Genomic DNA, 18112 nt, shown 5'->3' on the forward strand with positions numbered 1-18112 from the left:
TGTAATTTTATTTAGTACTGATAAAATACGAAGTAAAGGCTAAACAATGTGTATTTGAACAGAACGAATGCATTTCTATTTTGTAAATTTATATTGAACACTGTTCTTTCAAATACATGTTCTAGGACATGTTTCTCTCCCTTTGCATGAATAAATGTTCAGGTAGAATAAATACCAGCATGAATGTTTACAAAAGTGAGGATAGTGATAGCTGGATTGAGATAAAGTGAAGTATAAAGCTAAATAGTGATAATCTGAAGGATAAATAATAGTTAATAAGCATTGAGACGGACAGAAACAGAGTGGAGAAAGTGAGAAAACAAGTCTCTAGTTCATTATTGTCATGTTATTTGCACCTAGACTCTTTCAACAATATCTGAATTGGTTGTAAACATAGGCAACTTACAAGATATCCTTTATCACAAAGAAAATTATTTTGTTAATTTTGGGTCAGCTAATAAGCAAGATCCTTATTCATTAAATATGCAGAAAATGTCATCTGTAAAAGTTAACAGAGTCTAGGGAGCAATGACAGATAAACACCTGTCCTTTGAAGGTAATCTAAATGTGATTATTAGGCATAGCTATTTGATTATTAAGGATATACTTTTCAGCAACCAAGGATCGTGATCACATTGTTTAACTCTTTGGCTAGATAAATACTGGAATATTGTTCTTTGCTTTGTTATACAATATTAACACAGCAAAATAATTGAGAAAGTGCAGACATTCTTTACCAATAGTTTCTGGTACTAAAGCAATGGAGTATTCCCACAGACTATCATATCTTCTATTACAGTCCATGAAGTATAGATTTTTTTAAGAGTAACATGCTATTAGTCTTCAAGTGTCATGCTAGCATACGGTTAGAAATATTTGTGTAACAATTATTCTACTAAATAGTAATTTGTTACCTATGATCCACAAATTTAATAATAATCCCAAAAGAAATTGTTTCACCACCAAAGCCATAGGTTGTGGGAGGAGCATAATAAGCAATGGCATAATATTACAACTTAAAAGGTTGAATATGAATAGTGAAACAATGAAGGAAATTAATATCATAGGGAATTAAATTGTTTTTAATGATATACTGACTGCGGGGCAGTATTGTGTGTTGGCAAGAACCAGAAGAAGATTGGAGTAAGTTACATAAAATGTTAGATACAAGATCAAACAAAGATAAAGAGTAGGATGTAGGGTGAGAAGTCACATGGGAGGGATTAGGATGGCTACACAGTTACTGTTGTCTTACGGGAGTGTTACAGATTTCATTGTCTACTGAAAGATGACTTTGAGGAGTGATATTTAACGAGCACTGCGGACATACACATGCTACAATAGCGGTGAAAAAATAACAAAGACAAAAGTAGTTCCACTATGAAACATTGACTTCCTGAAAGCTGACGCTTCAAAAAAACAAAAGGAAAATGCTGGGAAACCAAGAGGGTAAAACTCCTTTTGTTTTTTTTTTTGTTTTTTTTGTAAGGGGGAGAAGCCCACACACACACACACACACACACACACACACACACACACACACACACACACACACACACACACACACACATACACACACACACACACACACACACACACACACACACACACACACACCTGAACTTATATATGGCAATTCCAAGGTTGCACCAACTCTAAGAAGAGAGAAGTCTCCCCAAAAGTGAATTATTGCTGGTGCAAAATTAGAAATCACACTGGCAATGATTTCCTCTGGAAAAAAGCATTCGGCTTTATGCTGTTCATCATTTTTTTTCTGTGAGCTCCTGAAGCTTGAGGAAGTTCTCCTCAATATTGTGTAGGGAAGCCAACAGAATATAAAAGAAAGAAAATATATGGTGGGCACAGGAATAGAAATTGGAATGTGTGAAAAAAGAGCATTTGAGAAATTGAATATATGCAACTTATACCCCAGCAAAGATCATTTAAAATGCAACTATCACAACTGTTTATGAGTTTTTGGTTGGAAATTTTTGAATTATTCTTTATACAAGTTTTGATGTGTATTTGAAAATATTCCATAGAAAAAGCTAATAACACTGTTCTAAAATCATAAGCATAATTTCATATAGTATAAACATTGTTACGATGACAGAATTACTAAAGCAAAACAGACTAGACTGAAAGATAAAAAAATGCTGCAGTGTAAGTATTTGTTAAGTATGCTCTTGTGTGACTTAAAAGGAGTAAAGTCTGTTTAAAAAATAACTCACAGAAGACTTGTCCAAAGATAGAGAAAAAACATAAGAACATGCCCAGCCTTATCACAGAATAACTTGTCCTCTGCATTAGAGGATAGAACAAGAATTTAAATGTTTTTAAAAAATGATATTACTGTACAAGTCACAGGTCTTCTCAATGGATATTACAAAGTTACATCTCCTCTGAAGCCAAATTAGCCAGATGAAATGTGCAAATACATTTATAGATGTTCAGCTAACAAATAAGGCAAAATAAAGAGGGGGGAACCCCCACAAAAGATGACATAATCATGGAATTTGGAGCTATGGTCCTTGAACTAAATTTCACATCTAGGTGCCACCAACTTGATTTGCTCTGTTACACAGACGGATGGAGCCCTAACTGTGACTCAGGTCACCAGAGTTACATTAGTGGTCCCAGCAATGGAGGGCCATGGTAGGAAGGAGGAAACAGAGGAGTGAAGGGGTGTGGCCTATTCACCTTTCTCAAGGAAGACTGGGGTTTCCTTGTACTCAGAGCCTGAAAGGGTGGTGTGATCTCTTGGAGTAGATCACCGAGGCCAGTACTTGTGCTGCAGGAGAATAAACAGGGCTGCTTGGAGGAAACCCCCTTTGTAGAAATGTTGAGGTGTCTTCTGTAGACAGACCATTGCATGCCTTTCTCTGTAATTTGCTAGGTTTCATGCATGCATGGTTATGGCCAGGGAGAAAAATGGAAAATTTTCAAATCACCACTAATTACTGCCTCATTGCCATCTCTTGATTGACTTTTGCCTGGTGAAGGAAAACAATCGACTGGTAGACAAATAGAAGGCCTGATGGTTGACAGGTAGTAGTGCAAAAAAATTAAAAATATATATCCGGATACCACCAACTCGAGTTACTTTTGAAAGATTTGAATATTATCCAAACACACACACACACACACACACACACACACACACACGCACACACACACACACACACACACACACACACACACACACACACACACATAAATACATATACAGGTTTGAGAAGCATGATCCTTGTGTTTGTTTTGACTTCTGCTGCAAAACTGTTTTAAAATGTATCACATCATGTACTGCAAGGATTTCCAACACTGAAAATTACACAGATGACATGCTAATGTATGGAAGAATCAATTAAATGAATAAAGAAGCACTAAAACAGGTCCTTGACAGATTAAGACAAAATTACTTGACATTAAAAATAGTCAAATGTGATAAAGGTATAGTCAGCTTTTCAGCACAGAGAATGTCACCTGACCCAAGCTAGCTTAATTCACTACATTTTTTTATCAGTGGCCTACCACAATTTGCATTTAGGTTCATAGGTTCATAGGTAGGTACTAGGCTATCGGCCCTAGGGCCCATACAAGCCTAGCCAAAAAATGTACCCTGGCTTTCGCCACCCAAGAAAATTATTTTCCTATGCCCCTGTCGAGCAGAGCCACAGAAGTGATCCCCGGAGTGAATTTCCCATTTCCCATCCAATCATCAAGATTTTTCTTGAAGAGTGCTAATGAGGAGCTCTGCTTGACATAGATACGTTGTCTGTTCCAGAGTATGGGAAGTCTCTGGGACAGGAATCTATCCCTCCAGCATATTCTGTTTATTGTGGTGACAAGGTTAAGGTCCCTAGAGTGTGTAGCTCGGAGAGATTGGTATTTCTTTAAGTGGAGCATGTCCAACAGCTCTGGGTTTGACATAGCTTTGTATGTTAGACAGAGATCGCCCCTGAGCAGATGATATACGATGGAGTAAAGCTGTAGTTTTTTGAGACGGTCTGCATAGGGCATCTGTTTGAGCCCAGTAATCCTCTTTGTGAGGTATTTCTGTGGTCTTTCCAGTTGTTGTAGATGTCTTGTGAGGTACATACTAAAAGGGGCGTTGTACTCTATAATGGGTCTAATGAGTGATGAGTAGAGGGGAACAATGACCTCTTTTTCTCTGGATGAGAATCCTTTTGTGATGAGATGAGCCACGTAGAAGGATTTCCTGACCACTGTGGTGATGTGATTATCAAAGGAGAGACTACTGTCCACCTGTGTCCCAAGGTCTCTTATCACATTTTCGGCATTAAGTAGACTACCAGCTATGTGGTAGTTCATGGGTACAGAGTTTTTACCAAAGGGGATGACAATACACTTTTGGCATTGAGCTTCAGGCCATGGCTTTGACACCAGGAATCTGTCTCAGTGAGGCCCTTTTGTAGTTTGTCCACATCATTAGGAGTTTCGATTATGGCTCCTAGTTTGCAGTCATCTGCAAACTTTGTTAGCCAAAGACCTTCTGTGTTGGCCTGCACTTCAAAGAAGTAGATACCAAACAGGAGAGGACCCAGGACTGAACCCTGTGGTACTCCACTTGTCACTGGTCTGATGTCGGATTTGGAATCCGCTACTTTCACAGTGTGGGTTCTGTCCGTGAGCCAGTTGGCAACCCATCTTATGACACAGGGATTTATACCTAGTTTAGTGAGCTTATCTATAATTCCAGAGTAGGGGATGGTGTTGAAAGCCTTGGCAAGATCTAGATAAGCTGTGTGAACCATTTTACCATCATCTATGGCTTTGGTGACTGCTTCAAAGAAGTCAGTCAGGTTTAGGAGACATGATCTGCCTTTTACAAATCCAAACTGAGTAGGGTCCAGAGTTTGGAGATTACCAATATCTTTGTTTATGAGTTCCATGATGATACGTTCCATGGCCTTGCAGACCAGCCGCGTCAGGCTAATGGGGTGGTAGTTCCCAGGGTCCATCGTGGCTCCTCCTTTGTGGAGTGGGATAACTGTCATGGTGTGCCACTCAGTGGGTACAAAGCCTGAGGTGAGGCTATGATTGAACATGATACTTAGGTAGGGTGCCAGTTCATTCTGTAGTTCATGTAGAACGCAGCCTGGGATATTGTCAGGTCCCATGGATGCTGTGTTCTTGGCTTTGGAGAGTGTGTTTTTTACCTGTGCAGCCATGATTATAGGAACTTTGCATTCTTCTGGTATAGAGATATGCCCTCTAGGGGGTGAGAGGGGGGTAAAGTTAGCACTTTATCTGCTAGGATGTTAGCAATATCAGTTGGTTCTGTATATTTAGTGTCATTGTGCTGTAACTCAGAGCAGATCTGAGTGTTCCCATTGAGATTCTTGACATAGCTATAGAATGCTTTTTGGTTGTCTTTAGAGTCAGTGGCAATTTTGTTTTCGTAACTAGCTTTGGAGGATTTTATGAGGGATCTCAACTTCTTACTGAGGTTGACCAGGGAGTTCCTCCAGTCATGGGATTTTACTCTTTATTGCAACAGTTTCTTTCTTCTGTTGTAGAGTTTGTTTATCGCAGAGGACCACCAGATTGGCTTCCTTTTTTTGGAGGATAACATCTTGGTTCTATTAGGGATAGCATGATCCATGCACTCGTGTAAGTGCTTATAAAGTGCATTTGTGTAGGATTCGGCAGTCATACCTCTATTGTCCGTCTGCGTGGGTGTCATGAAGTTTGCCACTTCTGTCTTAAGAAGTGTGAAGTTGGCTTTTGAGAAGTTTTTTACGATGGTTTCCCTAATTGAGGCTGGGGGTGGGATGTGGATGTAAATATAAAATATTTAGTTCAATGACATATTCACTGACAGATGTAATGAAAAGCATGACTTTGTCTTTCTTATTTTTGCACTCAGTCTCTTCCAACATCAGTACTTTAACATCAGGAAATTCTGCTAGTATGTTTTGAAAACACTTTTTAAAAACAAATTGAAACTATACCTCAAAACACATTGGTTATGCCCTTGTGCTAACCCTCACTAACTTTCTCACTTATCACTGGGTACATAGTACTCTTTCTGTACCAAGTAGGTGCTCCTCTGTTAACCTTTAAAGAGAGTATGTTTTCATATATTGACCTCATGTCATTTCTAACATCTTCATGTATTTTTCCCTAAATCATCGTATATTAACCTCATGTCATCTCTAACATCTTCCTGTATTATTCCTTAAATCATTTCATGTATAAAGAATCTTAAACCAACAATGTAAAGAAATGTAAAGAATTGTTAAAAGATGTACCTGTATTTTTAGAATCAGTCATGTAAAATAACTATTATTTGTATTCGTTGGAGCTTTTCTCCCCAGGCCTCTGCTGAAAATGGACATATATCCAGTTGGATCAGCCCAGTCACAAATGTAAAATAAATAATAAATAAATAAAAATAAATAAAATATAATTTCTGACTGCATTTGAATATCTTCTCTTCTTTTTCTCTCCTTCATATCATTGTGGATGTCTTGAACGCTCCTTTCTTGTACTGTACAGTGGCAAACATTCAGCACATCTCGATTCTTAGTGGTGGTTTTGGTTTGACAATAATGTAAAAATATTTTTATACAGAAACATGAAAGTGAACACAAGGGCAAGCTATGCAAACAGCCTCTTTTTGGTTTAGGAAAATGAAAATAATGCCAAAGAGTTACTAGTGTAAACTATGAATTTTTTTTCATGTCCTGGATTTTGACTTACTATAGAATGTAGGCCTTAGACTAGTCACATATTTCTAAAACACTCTCACATTCTGAATCACAATAGCACATCACCATGAAACTTCAGACTTCCTTTTAATTTCTCACATGCAAAATGTTATTTTTTCCTTGAAATGAAACAACCTTTTCATTAGATCTGTCAGTGAATATGTCATTGAACTAAATATTTTATAAATGCAAATTGTGGTAGGCCACGGATAAAAAAATGTAGTGAATTAAGCTAGCTTGGGTCAAGTGACATTCTCTGTGCTGAAAAGCTGACTATACCTTTATCACATTTGACTATTTTTTATGTCAAGTCATTTTGTCTTAATCTGTCAAGGACCTGTTTTAGTGCTTCTTCATTCATTTCATTGATTCTTCCATACATTAGCATGTCATCAGCAATTACTTACTAAAAGACAATTCCCAGCTGCTATACAGAGACAATCAAATGAAAAAGCCAACAAACTTCATTTAATTGTAGTAAATGCAATGGCACTAGCATGTGGGAAGGTTTGGGCTGTGAGTTATTGACATGTTCCTCGGTTGTCCAGGACCAGTAGATAGTACAGACCACATACCAGAGGCTTGCACGATTCATAGACAGATCCTTGTGTAAAAGAGCAAGGAATTATACTGCTGCCTCAAGAAGTAGTCCAGGTGCATTGCATGTAACTGTGGGGGGTCCACAGTGTAACCCACAGTTAGCAAACATGTAAGTCATAGGCTACTCTGCAGAACAGGGAGAGGAATTTATCAGTATGCAACTGCAGATATCAAGCTAAATAAACACAGCCTTGTACCCAAAGGTCAAGTAATGGTGATATATTGTGCAAAACAGCATCATTATATGTGCTGACAGCACTCATGGAATGTATTTATCAAAAGGAATGCAACGGCACAGCCTGGTGTTGTTACAATGGAAAAAACACACTGCCTTATCCATGTCTGACTGCCACCCCACACATATGTAGCTGAGTTCCAACCAGTGGAATCACTTGGTCTACTCAATATTCCCCATTAGCATATATGCAAATGTGGTGTCTTGTGGGGTCTTCTGCAATCATGTTCAATGAGTTAAAAAATCTTTATGAATCAGTCTTGCCATGACTGTAGAATACTGCCTACAATAGTGCCCCACAATGAACAACAGCTATGGTTTAATACTGCTTACTTCCATGCTCCCTGTGCCTTCTGTGGGATAGCCACCCAACAGTACACATATTGTGTTGTTCATGCTATGCCTATAAGTTACCATATATGCCCATACTATACAGACAAACAATTGCTTCTTCGCCATATCTTTGTATAGTATACATATGGGTACAGTGCACACCAGTGTATGATTCATGGATTTATTGTGTCAACATGCCACTAGCATGATGAATGCTTTTGAACTGCATTAATGACACAACCATGTACTAAACATCATGTGCACAGCTAATGCATTTAAGTACAAACTTTGTTTATGAATTTAGCAAACTGTTTCCAGGAATAGAGCAATCAAGTGAGCTTAAGTTAAGTGACTGTATTGCGCCAGGCATATAGAGCTGAAACTGTAACTGTTCCAATAAAGATGTCAGCTGTACATAAAACAGTGAGTTCAGAAGTCAGTATTGATACCTATGGTCCAGTAAATTAAATAGAATACCAACATTTCCTGTGGGATAAATAAAATAAATTTATTTATCAATTGACATTGGATAACCGGGAAAGAACAACTAGGTAGGAGACCATTTTCAACAGAGGCCTTGGGAGAAAAGCTCCAAAGTACTACAAGATATTTTAATAATAATAATTTTACAGTCTTTAAAAATAATACTAAAACAGATACAGTTCAAATAATTATACCAAATTAGACATCATATGAAAACATTGATTAATAATAGATACAAGTTATATGACAATATTTTAATAGAGAAATTTCAGCCAGTTTATACAGAAATTAAAGGCAAACAGATAAACAGAGAGAACAGTCATCGAAGTAATACATGTTCTGCCTTTTTATTTCAGCATATCTACAGGTTAAGAGACTTTCCTGGGGTCTGTGTATTCAGTAGAGACTACCATATGGGGCTGGACTGACCAGATTATCATTAAGTGGATTGACATATATATGAAGTCACTTATGGATTTACTTGCTTAATTATTCAAATCTTAACTGAATATGAACATGGGTTATACTCTGATGCTATGGAAAATAAAATACGTTACAAAGTATCCCTTGTCCCATATTATTAACAATTTAGATCTAAGTTAAAGAAATGAAAGTTTATGAAATTAAAACTAAAACAGGAAAACATTTGAATTTCAAAGTAACAAAAAATATTTTGTTATCAGACATATTACTAAGTGGGAGATTCTTAAAAAAACTTCCATTTTGCATATTACTACACTCGATCTAGAACTAGATATGACAGTTAGTGTCCCTTGTGGTAACATGATCTTTATTCATCTTGACACAAAATAAACTACCTTTGAAAATTTTTTAGAATACGGTGATCAAATGTACTGCCAAGTTCAATTCTGAAAACATTTTTGGAAGCAACTACTCAGTAAGGGTATTCTTTACCAACATCATTTCAGTGATGACAATTGAGAGTAAATATAGAGAAACAGGTATCCCATACAAATTAGACAGAGTGAAAAACTTGTACATAAATGGGTTAGAAGAACTAAAAGTGGCACCAAAGGTTAGAAACACATATTATCATACAGAAAATTGTCAGAAACTCCAGAGATACAATACAAGATTAAGTCATGCCTCCTGCCTTGTGTGATGAATATTTCAAAACACATAATGCCAGCAAGTAAGCTGTCAGAAAAAAGAACTTAAATATGTACTGAATTATGTTAATTTAAGCAAAGTGATTTTATTGGTCCCCAACACAGCTGACCACTTGCTGCTGGTGGTGTCTTTCCTCAGTCACTGGTTCCTAAGTGCCACTTACCCCCAGACATAATCTAATATACCTCAGACATAATCCAATTATCTGCCCTGTTCCACTCTACAGAGGAGATTTTGGAGTCCCAGTGTAGTATTACCCTTACTGTCACAGGTACTTTTTCTTATGACTTATCCATTCCCTGTTCCCATACCTGATATACAATGAGATCAGATTTGAAGACCACAAATTTCTGCTCCTAGTTAATATTTCATAGGTTATACCAGGCTATCTGCACAGACTATTAACAGGCTAGCCAATAACTAGGAGTGAGAATCAAACCCTGTACCTTATATCACTGAGGTAACGACCTTAACCATTATGTCATGCTGGTGTGCACTCCTGTTAAGTCAGTTCATGGGGTGAAGCTGCCAGTCTTACCACTTATAGCTGTCAAGTCAAGCTAAAAGCCCATCTCCCTGAGCTAAATAAACTGGAAAAATACCACCCCTTGTCCTATCCCCCAAGCTTACTTCTCAGGTGTCAAGTTCACTAGTAGTAACCCAGGCTGCCTTGGTCACAGTCAGGGCTTAACTACTATTTGTTTATTAAGGGATTCAATTTAGCCACTTTATTACACAAAAGTAGATATTGGAGTTAGACTGAATTCATAAAACTACAGGTAATGCAGTTTGGGAACAGTACATCTAATCATGAAGTGCTTCTCTTGTGTCTTAAAATGCCATGGGAGAAAGATTGTGTGTTCTTGTAGTCAACATTACGGTTTGGTGGAAAAGGTAGTGTCACAGATACTTTTCTCTGGTTTTGGTTTTGCAGGACTCAAAGGAGAGGGGAAAAGATGAGTTTTATTTTTTTTAACCTATTCCCACTTCTCCAAGTCCCTGTGACCTCAGAATTGTCATATCTAACAATCAGGAGTGTAGGGGTTTACTTCCACATTAAGGTGATGCAGAAGGGACGAGGTTTGACCTCCTGCAAAAAAAATCATTTAATAGTGATGTGCAGTGCATTCACTGTCACTAGCTTGGGTTGTGGCATTTTGAAGGTTTAGAAGATTTTGCAGCCATCAATCGCATTAATTAAATAAGATGTGATTAATGGCAGCAAATCCATAAATTATTTTAGAAAGCTGCCTATTTATTCTGTTCCATCAAAACGCTATTATGCAGTCTGCACAACAAATATAAATATTCATGTAGCATTAAATTATATATGTCAGCCCACTATTATTTTCAATCTTACTATACAGGAACTTGAAGCACTTGCCAGCTGATAAAGGATAGTACTTTTATCCTAGATAAAACTTTATATGTAGAACTTATAAATGAACACTTAATGTAAGGAGAAAGTTATTCTAGAATTACTGGTGTGTTGACTGATCCTTCTTTAACACAAGTTATACAATTTTCTTTATGAACATCTAGTAATGGGAACTATGAACAATCAGACTAGGACTGGTATAGTGATGCAATAGTTAGTATTGTTACCTCACATCATTTGGTTCTCAAGTCTGGTTCCAGGCTGGGGTGCCTTATGGTCTATGCAGAATCTGGCTGGCTGGCTGGCTGTCCTGCTCATTCAGTTTTTCAGCAGGTGCTCTGATTAACTCCAACATCCCAAAGGCATGCACAGGTGAATAGTTGTGTGTGTGTGTGTGTGTGTGTGTGTGTGTGTGTGTGTGTGTGTGTGTGTGTGTGTGTGTGTGTGTGTGTGTGTGTGTGTGTGTGTGTGCGTGTTTGTTCGTGTGTGTGTGTGTGTGTGTGTGTTTGCGTGCGTGTGCGCATGCACGTGCAAGTGCGATCCTGGGACAGAAAGCTTCCTTTCTAGGACTATTTCTTCCTGACTTGTACCCAGTGAGTGCCAGAATAGGTTTTGGCCACTCTGTGACCCTGAACTAAATAAAGATGAGTATTGGAGCAAGAATGAATGAATAAATTAATGAATATCTGCAGAGTTGCCAGCACTTATGCTACAATAGAGATTGCATAAATTACATCTAGATATTGCCACACAACCCATGAGACTGACTATAAATAGGGCCTGGCTAACTGAAAATAAATGTCAGAATATTTAGATTTTGATTTAAATATTCTTGTGGCTAACAGAGCTTCTTATATTTCAGATTCAACTAGAGTCAAATCACAGTAAAATGGGGTTCTACGCAGGGTAATAGGTTCATAGGTAATTACTTAACATGCAGTTCAGGAAGCCATTGAGGAACCCAGCCCAGTTTCACAACTGCTGCAGAGCACAGTCTGTTTAAGTGAGTTTCTCAAGGTTACATAGGAGGTGAGTGATGGTTCAAGGAATCAAACCCTGTACTGTAGGAATGAGCTTTTTAAAAGGTTATAGCCCTAATCTTCTGCATTAATTGTTAGACAAGTACCAGGCACCCCCAACCACCTCAGTGGTCAGATCTTTGCCTAATATCTCCTGGGTCCTCTAGTCATTTGTTAGTGCGGAGTCTGAATGCTGTCCCTTTGACTGCATTACTTTTAATTTTTTTTCTTTTCTTGTTTTTTCACAAAATAAATGTTGGTTGATTGATTTCATTAAGCTGCCAGTATCATACCTATCAACTTCTTAGTGCAATAAATCTGGTCAAAGCCAAACAAAAGGGGGGAGCAAAGCCCAAAAAATAGAGACATTTTTTAAATGTTGCTCTCACAGACTTGGAATGTTGGTAGAATAAAAGGTTTTGTGTTACTTTGCATTTTTCTGAAGGATATGAAGTCTGAAACTCAAATGTCTATCATTATTTAGTGAATTCAGTCCTCACTGATTTGCCATAAAAATCCAGAAAATGACAAATTTTATGAGGATCAGACCAAAAATATGAGTCAAAATTCTGGACATTCTGTGCAAATCTTGACAGCTGAAAAGTATGGTATATATACCATGTTTACCTTTACCCTTGTGGTACTTGTCAAGGGCAAAATAGCTCTGAGAATGACCATTTCATTTTCTTATAACTTCAAGTTAATAAAAAACAAATGTATATATATTGTCTGTGTCTACACTCCCCCAGGTAAAAATGGTAGCACTGTAGAAGACATCCTACAATGGTTATCTAGTAACTAACCCCAATAAACCATTGTTCTTGGAGACTTTAACATTGACTGGAACTCCTGCTCCTCTGAATCTCCTACTACCCACATTAACCTATATGGCTTTTCACAGGTCATTTCCACTCCCACCAGGCTTAATAAATCTAATAAAAAAGTACCCTAGATTGGATACTTATCAATGGCCATCCCCAGTTATACAAGTCCGGGACTCTGCCAGATGACCTAAGTGACTACTGCCTCACTTATATAATTAAGCTCAAAGCTGACAACCCCCAATTACCCACTTACAAAACAATAAGATATAACAAAAACTTTAACCCTCCAACTTCCAAAATGAGCTCAGAGCATGCAATTGGTCTCTCCTAAAACCTACTTCCACTGAATGTTGCAGTGGGATACTTCAATAACAAATTCCTTGCCATCCTCGACGCTCCATCAGAACCAAAATTAAATCAGCACCTTGGCTCTCAAAAGACAAAATCTAAAATCATACTTAGAAATAAAGCATGGGCCACTTGGCATGCTACAAAAGACCCACAACATCAACTTAGATATAGACAATTAAAAACCATAACACACCCCAAAAGTTCTGGGCTGGCGTACATAAGCTACTTCTCCCAGGAAATTCTTCTACTCCCTCCCCTTTAGCCTCTACCCATGATTTGCCAGCAGACACTGCAAATACCTTTAACAGCTTCTTCACAGAAACTATCCAGTCCCCGGCCAGCCAACTCACTCCCACCTCCTCTTTCTTAGATAATGACACACCTAATACCCCAATCTCCTTTAGCTTTCAACCAGTTCCGATCACTCTAATCCAAAATCTTATCAAGAAGTTAAAGCCTACCACTCTGGCTGCTAACCTCCTCCCAACAGAGTACTTGCAAAAGGCTGCTGATGTCATAGTGTACCCAGTTTCAATCTTGATAAATAGAACCTTATCCGAAGCCTCCGTCCCCTCAATTTGGAAAGTATCCCATGTTATACCTCTACATAAAGGCGGTAGCTCCATAGAACTATCAAACTTCAGACCCATAGCCATTCTATCTCCACTAGCCAAAATAATGGAAAATGTGTCTATAAACAACTCATGCACCACCTAATTCAAGGTAAGCTGCTGGCTGACTCTCAGCATGGGTTCAGGCCCTTCCACAGCACCACCTCAGCTGTTCTCTCTTTCTCTAATGTCATTAACCATAACCATAATAGCAACGTACTTTCCTCCACTCTCTTTCTAGATCTATCCAAGGCTTTTGACATGGTTAACCACCATTTACTTATCCATACCCTGAAAGCCTTCTCCTTATAGGTTCATAGGTTCATAGGTTGGTACTAGGCTATCAGCCCTAGGGCCTATACAAGCCTAGCCATAACAATTCACTGGCTATTTCTTCCCACATTATTTACTTTCCTGGACCACTGTCTAGCAGGGCGACTGACGTGATCCCTGGGGTGAATTTCCTTTCTCCCATCCAATCGTCAAGGTTCCTCTTGAAGAGGTCCAAAGAGGCACTCTGCCTGACATGTATGGGCAATCTATTCCAGAGTCTGGGGAGTCTCTGGGTCAGGAACCTATCCCTCCAGCATGTTTTGTTTATTGTGATGACAAGGTTTAGATCCCTAGAGCGTATAGCTCTGAGGGATTGGGATTTCTTTAAGTGTAGCATGTCCAACAGCTCTGGGTTTGACATGGCCTTGTATGTTAAGCAGAGATCGCCTCTGAGTAGACGATATGCAACAGAGTATAGCTGGAGTTATTTAAGGTGGTCAGCATAGGGCATCTGCTTTAGGCCTGTGATTTTTTTAGTGAGGTATTTCTGAGGCCTTTCCAGTTGTTGCAGATGTCTTGAGAGGTACATACCAAATGTGGTGTTGTATTCTATAATGGGTCTAATGAGGGATGAGTACAGTGGGACAATGACCTCCTTTTTTCTGGATGAAAAGCCCTTCGTGATGAGGTGTGCCACATAGAAGGATTTCCTGACTGTTGTGGTGATGTGGTTATGGAAGGTGAGACCACTGTCCACCTGTGTCCCTAATTCTCTTATCACACTTTCTGTGTTTAGTGTACTGCCACCTATATGGTAATTTATGGATACATGTTTTTTCCCAAAGGGGATAACAATACATTTCTTGGCATTGAGCTTGAGCCCATGGCTCTGGCACCAAGCATCTGTTTCTGTAAGGCCCTTTTGTAGAGTATCCACATCATTTGGGGATTCAATAATGGCTCCCAGTTTGCAGTCATCTGCAAACTTTGTTAGCCAGAGTCCCTTAATGTTGACCTGTACTTCAGAGAAGTAGATGCCAAACAAGAGCGGCCCCAGGACTGAACCCTGAGGTACTCCACTTGTCACTTGTCTGGAGCTGGATTTGGAGTCGGCTACTTTTACAGTGTGGGTTCTATCAGTAAGCCATTTAGCAACCCATTGGGTGACACAGGGATTAATGCCCAACTTAGTAAGTTTATCTATGATTCCAGAGTGGGGAATGGTGTCAAAGGCCTTGGCAAGGTCTAGATAGGCTGTGTGGACCACCTTACCCTTGTCCATGGCTCTGGAGACTGATTCAAAGAAGTCAATCAGGTTCAGGAGACAAGATCGGCCCTTCACAAACCCAAACTGGGTGGGGTCCAGTGTTTGAAGGTTGCCAATGTCTTTGTTTATAAGTTCCATGATAATACGCTCCATGGCCTTGCAGATAAGGCTTGTCAGACTGATGGGACGGTAGTTTCTGGGATCCAAGGTGGATCCCCTTGTGGATTGGGATAACTGTAGCTCTGCGCCACTCAGTGGGCACGAAACCTGAGGTGAGGCTATGATTAAACATGACACTTAGGTGAGGTGCCAGTTCATATTGTAGTTCATGTAGTACACAGCCGGGATGTCATCTGGTCCCATGGATGCTGTATTCTTGGCTTTAGAGAGTGCGTTTGTACCTGTTTGGCCGTTATTACTGGAATTTGGCAATCTTCCGGTATTGAGATGGGCCATTTAGGGGTGAGAGGGGTGAAGTTGGCACTGAATCGATCTGCCAGGATATTGGCAATATCCTTCGGATCAGTATATTTAATGCCATTCTGTTTTAGCTCAGAGCAGATCTGAGCATTTCCATTTAGATTCTTGACATAGTTATAGAATGCTTTGTGGTTGTCTTTGGAATCTTTGGCAATTTTATTTTCGTAACTAACTTTGGAGGATTTTATGAGGCATCTCAGTTTCTTACTGAGGCTAGTAAAGGAGTTTTTTGCATCCTGGGATTTTCCTCTTTTCTCCAAAAGTTTCTTCCTTTTGTTGTAAAGTTTGTTTATGGCAGGGGACCACCAGATTGGCTTCCTTTTTTTGGATGAGAGCATTTTGGTTCTATTTGGGATGGCACGATTCATGCATGAGTGGATGTGCTCGTACAGTGCCTTAGTGTAGGATTCAGCAGTTGAACTTTCAGTTCCCGTCTGCATGGGTGTCATGAAGTTTGCACTTCTGACTTGAGTAGCATGAAGTTGGCTTTGGAGAAGTTTTTATGGTGGTTTCTTTACTGGGGGTGGGGTGGGATGTGGATGTTAAGGGTGATTAGCTTATGGCCAGACTTGACTAACAAGGGGTGACCATAGGTATGGAGCATTGATTTCCCATGTTGGTAATGACCAGGTCTAGGATATTGGAGCCCCTGGTGGGACTATGGATTAGTTGATCCAGGGCATTGGAATTTATGAATTCCAAGAACCGTTCATAAAGGTGTTGGGACATGAGTAGTTTTCCCAGTTAATGGCAGGGTAGTTAAAATCACCCAGTATTAGGGTGTTTGGTTCTATCTTAATATTTTCCAGTATGTTCAGAAAGGTGTAGTGAGAATCTTGGGGTATGGTGGGGATCTGTAGCAAGCTACAATTTGGATTGCAGTCTTACCTAGTGTTAGTTGCACTTGGAGAATTTCAGACACATTGTGTTGGCCAACTAGCCTGGTGGTGTGAATATCCTTGGTGAATATTGACACTCCTCCACCTTTAGTGTTTCGGTCCTGGTTTGGTGGCCGAAAAGTGTGGTAAGAGTTGTAGCCTGGTATTGCAGGGGTGCTCTCTGGAGCCTTGAACCAGGTCTCAGTTACTGCACAGATATCGATGTTCTCCATTTTAGGAGTGCCTTGAGAGAGTGCATTTTGAGGTTTAGACTTCTAGCATTGAGTAGCATTACCTTCAGATTTTGCATGCTTGTACCTGTTACAGTGGTGGTTTTGTCCTTTGAAGTTTGCCTAAATAAGGCACTATAGGGGTGGCAAGAGCCTTAGCCAGTAACCTGAATCCCAGGGGCGACAGGTGCAGACCATCTCTGGCAAAGCATTGTGGTCTGTCAATCATGTCATCCCAGGCAGACAGATACTGGATCCCCTTTGAATGACACCATAAGCTTAGCCAATTGTTGAAGTCAATCATTTTATCCTTATATTGTGGTATCATTCTGGGCGAAGGCAGGATGCTACTCAGGGCTAGGGTCATACCTGCCTGGGCCACATGATCCGAGAGCTCTTCCATGTCTCTTTTCATGTAGTCCAGGGAGGTACATCTCAAGTCATTCACTCCAACATGAACAATGACAGAGTCATATTTGTACTTGTTGTGGAGTGACTTGAGTGCATACGTTATGTGGCGGATCCTGGCACCCGACAGGCAGCTGACTGTAATTTTCTCCTTATTCAACCTGGTGAGAGGGACATCAGTGTGCCGGACTATAGAGTCACCTATGACTAAAGTGTTAGGTACATTGTCTTGCCTTAGGGGCTGTTGCTGGGTGGCACACTGGTGTTGTGAACTATGTGACACATTGCGTTTCAGCTTCAGAGGTCTTTGTTGCTTGGGCAGGTTACAGTTAAGGGCCTCTGCATATGTGGATTTAGTGTTGCTATATAGACTACCACTCTCTCCAATGGTTTCAGTCCTATCTATCTGGGCATCAACAGGCAGTCCTATGGCAAGATAAGCTATCATCCTCCTGTCTACCCATCTCCTTAGGAGTCCCACATGGCTCAATACTAGGAGCACTTCTGTTCTCCATGTTTACTAATGACCTCCACACCATTATTCCTAAGGCAACTTGTATTCAATATGCAGACGACTCCACACTGATCTGCACAGCCACCTCACAAGCAGATCTGCAGTGGTTAACTCAGAGTATTTTCAATACTGTTGGAAACTGGCTCACTAATCGCTGTCCTAAACCCTAAAAGAAACTAAGTTGCTCCTGTTCACTCCCACTCATAGATCCAACCCTCCAACCATTACCATTATATCTAACAATGGGACCATCATCTCCCCTGAAGCCCAAACCAAACTCCTGGGAGTCATGATAGACAATAACCTTACATTTGATGCACATGTCAATCAAACCATCAAAACCATAAACAAAAAACTTGGATC

This window comes from Protopterus annectens, chromosome 2.part0, assembly GCF_019279795.1.
Source record: "Protopterus annectens isolate FY-2018-M chromosome 2.part0, PAN1.0, whole genome shotgun sequence".
NCBI lineage: Eukaryota > Metazoa > Chordata > Ceratodontiformes > Protopteridae > Protopterus > Protopterus annectens.